This window comes from Passer domesticus, chromosome Z, assembly GCF_036417665.1.
Source record: "Passer domesticus isolate bPasDom1 chromosome Z, bPasDom1.hap1, whole genome shotgun sequence".
Classification (NCBI taxonomy): Eukaryota; Metazoa; Chordata; class Aves; order Passeriformes; family Passeridae; genus Passer; species Passer domesticus.
In genome coordinates this window covers 64188131-64196313 of record NC_087512.1, presented here as the reverse complement: position 1 = coordinate 64196313, position 8183 = coordinate 64188131, and the positions used below count along the sequence as shown (strand labels likewise).

Below are 8183 nucleotides of genomic sequence, written 5' to 3'. Positions count from 1 at the left end.
CTGTGCCCTGGAGCACTGCTATTTCCTGGCTAGCCTGTGTCACTTTTTCAACACAAAATTGGGTCCAAAGAACTCATCAGGCTGTTTTAGGAGGTGACTGACACTGACGAAAACTGCTTTTTGTAAAGCAGGACACAGCTTCTTCCCAAAGACTCTGTGTGTCTTTCAACACATTTTCAGTCACCCTTCTGTATCTTAGCAGGCCATAATGTACTTGACATCAATTCCTCCTTTAGTATGTAAAAATATTCATATTGCTTAAAAGCAAGTGCAAACCTAGAGCTACTCAGTCTCTTATTTCTTGTTGTTTTAATTCAGTAATCTTTCAGGATTGAAAGACAAAACCTGATTAAAAAGATCATTTTTGATCAGCTGCTCAATGGTCAAGGTTTAACCAATCCCATTCTTTTTTCATTGCTTTATTTTATCTCGCTAATCTTTTGCTGTACATAGAGATTATTTGCTTTTCATTCTCTTTGGTCCTCTTTCTGCATATCTCCTTCCCCCATCACTCCTCTCTGGTTTCCCTCCTTCTTCCCTACTGCACACTCACAAATCTTCTCAGCTGGAGCCATCATCCAGACTCTTCCATTTTGTCCTGTCTCCTTTCTTCCCCTCTGCCCTTCTCTTTCCTGTTTTTAGTTTGTCAGTTGCAAACCCTTTCTTCTACCCACTGTCATCAATTTGAGGGTTAAAGAAAAGAAAAGAAAAAAGTCAGCTGGGTAAGCATTAATGTTATTACTTGTGTGTGTGTGTATGTGTGTTGGGTAGGAGGATGGAATAAAGGCTCTTTATTTCTGATACTGAAACCATTAACAGTTTCTATTTGGTAACATTGTATTGGCTGGCAATTCCATTTACTGAATGTTCCTAAGGGCTCAGTTCTGCTGAAGGGACACTGAAAGTAATTATTCTGATTTACTAAACTAACTACTTCTTTTTACTCAAAATTGAGTTTGCTCTCAGTTTGGTGCTGTACTTAAAACATTTTTAGTATGTTATTTACTTGTTTCAGTGCTGTCTTTTCAATTATGATGATTTTACACTTAGTTACCCCACACAGATGTGAAATGTTCATTGGTTTTTTGGGGAGCTACTGCAATGTTTCACTTTACCTACTGCAAAAATATAGGCAAAGCCAAAAATAAATATCTCTCTTCACTGTTTTCCTTAAGTTCTTGATCAAGCCTTCTTTTAATGAGTCCTGATGAGAACTGAGGATTTACCTAAAGAAAACGATGAATTTAACATAACTTTTCAATCAAAACACAAGTTTTCAGAGAGACATCTTCACTTACTCTCCAGACAACTCCGTAGTTAGCATCAAAACTTAATCATACAGACAGAAACAGTAGCTGAGAGAAACATTTTATTCTGTTCACTTCCTCACTGTACTCAAAAAGGGTGCAATACCTAAAAACAATGTTGGAATAGCTGGGCATTTGGATCTTCTGAAAGAGTGAACTAAAAACATAGTGCACAATACTTGAAAAAAAATCACCATGAAGTAACAGACAAGTGTGCTGTCTTCTCCCATAGTAAAACTGAAGAGAAAGAAACCTTGAAAACTCTCTTCAGATTCTGTCTCTATAGTTTCTGATTAATTTTCCTCTCAGAGACTCTAACTACAAGAGACTAATGTGAGATCATCAACATCCAATGTGTGAAGAAATTAAGTTTCCCTTTATGAAAAATCCAATAGAGTTCAATAGCAAATAATTTTTCTAGTGACTTGAACTTAAGTGCCTATGGAATACAACACATCAGTTATATTCCTGCTGTGGAGATCTTCAGGCTAGTTAAAAATTACCATAAAATCCCTTCCTAGTGAAATTTTACAAAGCAGATCATTAGCAGGTGAAATCGTTATGGATGCACTACCATTAATAAAATTATGTTAAACAGGAAGATTTGGCCCATGTGTATTTAGAGCAATTTGATAATGAATCACGGCAAATTTCTGTTGGTTTTAACAACTGTTAAATTCTACATTTTCCCATATTGATCTTACATGTTCTGTTGTTTTCTCTGTTTTTTTAACAGGGAGCCGCTCCCTTCACCATATGGTCCAGCCGCTATCCACAGTTTTCTCTGCTTATTTCACCATCATGTAACACTCTCCTCTTCTGGGAACTAGATGACACAGTGACATGCGAATGTTGCTCACAGTGCAACACAAATTTCTGCTGATTTTTCTGGCACAGTACAGCAGGAGCTGACCAGGGCAGCCTCCTGCATAAAACATCTGCTCTGCAGCCTTGTTTGCCTTCCAAAATCCTCCATACTTGTAAAGACCAATCTGCATAGAACTGGCACAGAAACACTCTGGGTTCCAAGCAGAGGCAAAACCTTCACTGGTATTTCCAGTGACTATTATAAACTACTTTGCTGAACTTTGAATACTCTGGGTGCTTCTTGTTGAGCGAATCCCATGTCAACCACTCAGAAGATGTCTGAAGAAAGTGATTAAGAGAAGCAAAACCATATATGCCATCCTGCAACCTAAAAACGTGGCATTTCTAGTAAGGTCCTTATTTACGGAAAGAATTTTGCAAGGATTCACCAACCATTAAAAATCACGTCCATGTAGAAAACTCATTATTCTTCATGTCATCTCATTTCACATGTTCAGAAAGAGCTGTAAATTGTCTAGCATTCATACTTTTAAACTATGAGCCCCACTCTGCACGAGTTAATTGGGCAAAAGACCTATTGCCACTTTACACTGAGAGGCTGAGAACTGGGTCTCTGCTGATTTTTAATAGTCTTGTTTCCTTTACTTGCACTAAACACAGCTACAATCTGATAAAAAAATCTCCCCACTTTCAACCACATTTTCAGAGAATAGATGAGTTTGATGAATTTCCCTGAAGTGGCTAAAAGAAAGATCTTATTTTTCTCTGTGTAGGAGTAATTACTTTGCCAGGCATTCAATAATCTTGTCTTGACACAAATCATATTTGCAGTTTGATGAGATTTCAGTATTGCTATAAGATTAAAGAAGTCAACACTTATTTTATATTAAGATGTGCCTGCACTCAACATTTTGCTTTTATTTGTGGTGAAATATAGCTCCACGGGTAAAAGCATCTCCTCTGATGCTGATGTCCAAGTAGAAAAGAGGAAAAAGGAGTACAAGCCCTCCTAAGATTACAGCCTTAAGCCCTTCGTGGACATCAAATCTATCTCATACCTTACTTGGGGCAAAACCCCCTTGTATCTCCCAGACAGCTGTCAAAGTCCTCAGTTCTGCCATTCGTGTTGTTTCTTGACAATGTAAAACTCTGCTGCGTTTTGAGCTTTTGAAATAATGGCAAGAAGAAGCTGAACTGAATCTAACATTAACAACTGGAATCAGGGAATATTGCATATATTGCATATGTGTTGAGTGTTCTGGTGTAGAAAGGCAACAAGGTGCCATTGCACCCCTGCAGTATCCCAGCTCCTGAGAGCTGCACCTAACAGGATGCTGTTCCTACAATCACATGGATCTGGGAAGATAGTACAGTTGGAAATATGTATTATACAATGTGGGGCTTAGCACACAAATTAGCATTGAACTTTGCACGTCCCAACTGAAAAAGGCAGCTGCTGCCAGCGAAGGAGATACAAATGCCCTTCTTCCATACAGGCCAGCTGCCGCACAAACATATTTCACATGTGATTAAGGAAGAGTAGAGGTAACATTTTCACACAAACTAAAGTCAAGTTTTTGGTAAAGACCTACTTTGCAGAGGGGTTGGAAGGACTTGGAGAAGTTCTCTACAGCCTGTGTGAATTATTCAGATCAGGATTTTAAAATCCACAGCTCCATGGAGACCTCACCAAGAATTCCTGACTGGAAAACCCACCACACTCTACTGCTATGGCTGCCAAAAAGCACAGTGAAAAAAAATATGCCTTTACCCATCAAGAAGGGTAATAACTCCCTTCCCCAAGCCCATGTGAGTAGCCCACAATTGTTAACTAGTCTAGGCAAAACAAGTAAGGTTGTGTCTCTGTGTTCAGAAAATCTGACAGCATGAAGGATTGAGATTGACAAAAACAGTTCCACAAAATAGACTAAAAAGCTTGGTAAGAGAGAAAAGATGGGGAGAATAGTTCATCGGACTTGAGTACTGAGTGGGAAAGGGAACAGAGAGTCAGGTAAAAATGAGGGTAGGTTTTCAAGTCATGAAGACACTTAAGACTTTGTAGAGCAAACCAAGGGGTAATGAAGGACAGAAGAGCTGGTGGTCAACTCAGCAGAGGGCTAAATGAAAAATGGCTACAGTGCATGATTTAATTGAAGTTGGGCAGATAAAGTCTTGGAAAGTCAAGACAGGGGGAAAATGGATGAATAAAAAACAATTTTGTAAAAAAAACCAGAATATAAAACTTCTAGTAACTGATGCCTTAGCTAGTACCACTATCTGGAAAGTAGGATTTTTTAGTGTTGATTCTTCCAGAACTTTTATTGTATAAAAATCTGGTCTGTATTTTTCAAAAGCCAAAATATAGGAGGGGAAAATATTCTCTGTCAGAGAGCCTTTTTTGATTAGTAAAGAAATGCAATGGTAACATAAACCACTCAATATTGCGGAAATACTTGTAAAGTAGCTGAAGCACATAGTAAAGACCAAACCTATATCTGCTTCCAGTTCAAACCTACAACAAAATTGGTGGCAGTTTTGAACACCTCAAAATGTATGTAGTGGTTGAACATAATATAATGATCAAATGTCAGCCTTAGCTATTGTGAAATGGGTATTCCCCACAAGTCCTGACTATGTTCAGTCTCTGTTCTCATTTCCTGACAGAGGAAGAAGTACCATGATATGATCAAGGGCCTCTGTGGAAATGGGGTTAGGGGTCTTGGCAAATCAAGGTACATTAATCTGGTTTACCCCACTGACACACACTTGGGTACCCAGAAATTATTTGTACCAGTTGAGTTTCTCTAATTGCTTTCAGATCTAGAAGAAGTTTGTTTCACTAATATTTATCTGTCTCCAGCAATAACCCTGTTTGGTGCAGAACTCACTTCTGTTTTAGATTTTCAGGGAAAGAAAGAAAGAAAATATATATTAGGTCTTGGTTACTTCGGTCATAAAATTACCCTAAGTATACATTCAGTTTAAACTGTCAGAAAAGAAAGAAGAAACTGTTTCTTGATATAGATTAATGTTTTCCCTTGTAATCTAACAACCAGAAATTGAATGGATGTGTGGTTAATTTTAGACCCAAATCAAATACAGATCCCAAATCAATGTCTTATAGTCCTTTCATTATCTGAAAATAAAAGGCAGAAAAAATCAGCTGTCATGAATAAGTAATTATTTTAATTTTAATGCCATACTTTGTGACCTGACAGCAATTCTTCTAGTTGAACTCTATCCTTTCACTTATCGGGGGGGGGGGGGGGGGGGAAGTATAAATCATGTTAAAGTAATTGCACATGTAAATGCCCTAGAAACAAGATACCTTCACGCTGAAACAACTAGAGGCTCTCCTCGCAGCCTTAACTCTGGTGAGATCTAGAGGACGGAAATCACTGTTAAAACTCATGAGGAATCAGATGCCGCCGTCGAAGAAACGAACACGCGGATTTTCACCTCACTGACTTTGAGCTGTTTTGCGGGGTTTACAGCGTAGCTCGCTCTTGTCCGTCCCATCTCTGATGCTCTGAGAGGTCAGGGGGGCGCGGGAGGAGCGGGCAGCGCGAAGGCGCGGAGTGCCGCAGCCGGGGCCAGCGGCTCGGGGGCGGCGGGACGCCCGCAGGCCGGGCCCGAGCGCCCCGGCGGGGTCTGCTGGCGCGGCGGAGCCTCCGCGCCTCCCGCCGCGGGGAGGCCGTCCCTGGAGCGGCGCGGGGCCCCTCGGCGGCGGGAGGGGAGCGGTGCCAGCGCCGCCCCGCACCGCCCCGCGGCCGGGCCGGGAGGATTACCGCCGGCGGCAGCGGCGGGGGGCCTCGGCGCAGGGACGGGGAGAGCGGGATTAGTATTAGCGCCGCTTGCTCCTGCTCCCGGCTGGATCGGCTCCGAGACAGGGATTAGTGCAGCCAGCGACCACCGAGGCGGGACCGAGGCGGTGGGAAGGGAGAAAAGGCGACAAGCGGACGCCCGGCCGCCAGCTGCGGCCCCCGTCCCCGCTTTCCCCCGGGGGACGCGGGGGATGCGCCCAAGGGGGTACGGCCCGCCCCGGCCCCGTGGCTTCGCTGCCGCCCCGGGCTCCGCAGCAGCCCCAGATCCCGCGGAGAAGCGGCGAGTCCTTCGGGCGGCTGCAGCCGGCTGCCCCTGTCCCCGCCCCGTGCTCTCGCCGCTGCCGCGGGCGTCTCCCCGCCCCTCGCCGCCTCTCCGCGCCCTGCCGGCGCGAACGACCGGGATGGTTGGAGGCGGCGACAGCTCCGACAAGAGGGGCGAGGGCCGGGGGCGGCGATTCCCCTCCGCAGACACCTGCTTGACGTAAGCCCGGCGACGCTCGGCAGCAGCCCCAAGGTGCCGCTGGCAGCAGCGCCGCCCACAGCGAGCCCCACACGGACGCGCGGCCGCCCCGCTCCGCGCCGCCCGGGGACCCTCGCGCCTCGCCCGGCGCCGCCGCGGCCCCGCCCCCCGCGGGGCGGGGCGGATGCGCGCGGGCCCCGCCCGCGGCGGCGGGAGGGGCGGGGCGGGGCGGGGAGCGAGGCGCGCCCGCCGCGCTCCAGTCCGGCTTTGTCTCCGCCTCCGCCGGCGGAGCGTCCCGGGGACAGCGGGAGGGCGGCGGGAGACGGAGCGGCAGCGGCGGGAGACAGGGAGAGAGACAGCGGCTCCCACGTCCTCGCCGCGCACAGTCCGATGCCCGGCAGCTCGAGGCGAGCAGCGACTACGCTTCCCTGCCGTGGCACAGCGAGTACCTCCAGCCTCGGAGTTTTCCTGAAGCAGCCGTCACACCGGGAGCACTTTTGGTAGAGAGGGACCGGGAGACCCCGAAATGACTTACCTCCCGAGGATCGACTGAAGGGGACTTACTGGAGTGGAACCGTAGAGGAATTTGGATCTGGAGAGGAGTTGCTAACGCGGGTTTTTTTTGCCTTTTTTTTTTATTTTTATGCTTCTCTCTGATCACTCCCCTCTTCGTCCATCATTGGAAATGAACAAATTGCGTTTGCAATTCAGAAAGTAGAAATATTAAATATACCATCCCCCGGGAAGCACCCATGTAGTAATGACAAAGGATTGCAAAGGAGAGAGTGGCTCCAGTTTCCCAGAGAGATCCCCTAAAATGGATTACTAAATGGGACACTACATCAGCTAGTTGTCCTCTAGCTGCCCAGATACATGCACCGAAAAGGTACAGTACCCCCCTGTCCGTACCCCTACCTTATGTTTTGGGATTGCTCGGAAGGGGAGGCTCACGGATCGCCCGGCCGGCTCGGAAGGAGCGAGGGTGGTGTGTTGTTTGAGGTGGGCTGCTTCTGCCTGCTATCTCGACATCGTTTGCAGCGCCTAGGGAGGAGGAGAGCCGCCCGCAAGTGTACACGCTGCGCTTGCTGTTGTCACTTTCCCGGCATCTCGTGGCTTCATCTTTTTTTCCCTTTTTTATTTGCCCATCTTTTTCTTCCCTCCCCCCCACCCTCCCCCCAACTGCCTAACATGCGAGCCTCCCTCCCCTAGCCCTTGGCCCTTGCATGCGCTGTGCTGGGGCTCCTCGCCTCGCATCCCCGAGCCCTTACTGGCAGGGGTCGCGCCCGCCCGGGCTCCGTGGGGAGCGGGGCGGCCGCGGGACGCCGGGCCAGGGCCGCCGGGCGCGTACCCCGGGGCCTCCGGGCAGCGTGTGGGGCTGGGTGCTGGGGTCTTTGTTACAAGAACTATGTGTGCGCTCCGTGTAGAGGCGTAACCCCGCCGTCTCTGCCGTTCCCGCGGTGTAGCTGCGTCGCGGCCGATGTATTTCTTTAAGGGTTTTTTCCGAGGCTGGCACTGCATTTTGGGGGAAGTGGCCGGGAATCGAGGCAACTTCTTCCGCGGAGCAGCCCTAGGCGCAGCCGCGGGCTTTGTTCGCGATCGTGGGCTGGGGCCGCGGGCTCACCTCCCCGCCCGTTCCCCACGGACAGTGGCCGCCTTGCCCTCCGTCCTGGCCCCGGCGAAGGTGGGATGCCGGCTGCCCTGCCTCAGCCCCGCGAAGGGTGGCTCTGGAGTAGGGATGCTCCCCGCCCCTTTCTGCCGGGCGCC

The 8183-nt window shown here is 47.9% G+C and overlaps 1 protein-coding gene across 3 annotated transcripts in view; it reads left to right on the top strand.

Moving 5' to 3' along the window:
* Positions 1–6717: 6717 nt before the first annotated feature.
* Positions 6718–8183, top strand: part of SEMA6A (semaphorin 6A) — a 118665-nt gene continuing 117199 nt past the window's right edge. For 2 of the 3 annotated variants that reach the window (XM_064405676.1, XM_064405674.1), the window contains exon 1: positions 6718–7305. The gene's annotated coding sequence lies outside the window, so the exon portion shown is untranslated. The remainder of the gene's footprint in view (positions 7306–8183) is intronic. The other variant, XM_064405677.1, reaches the window with a different exon arrangement.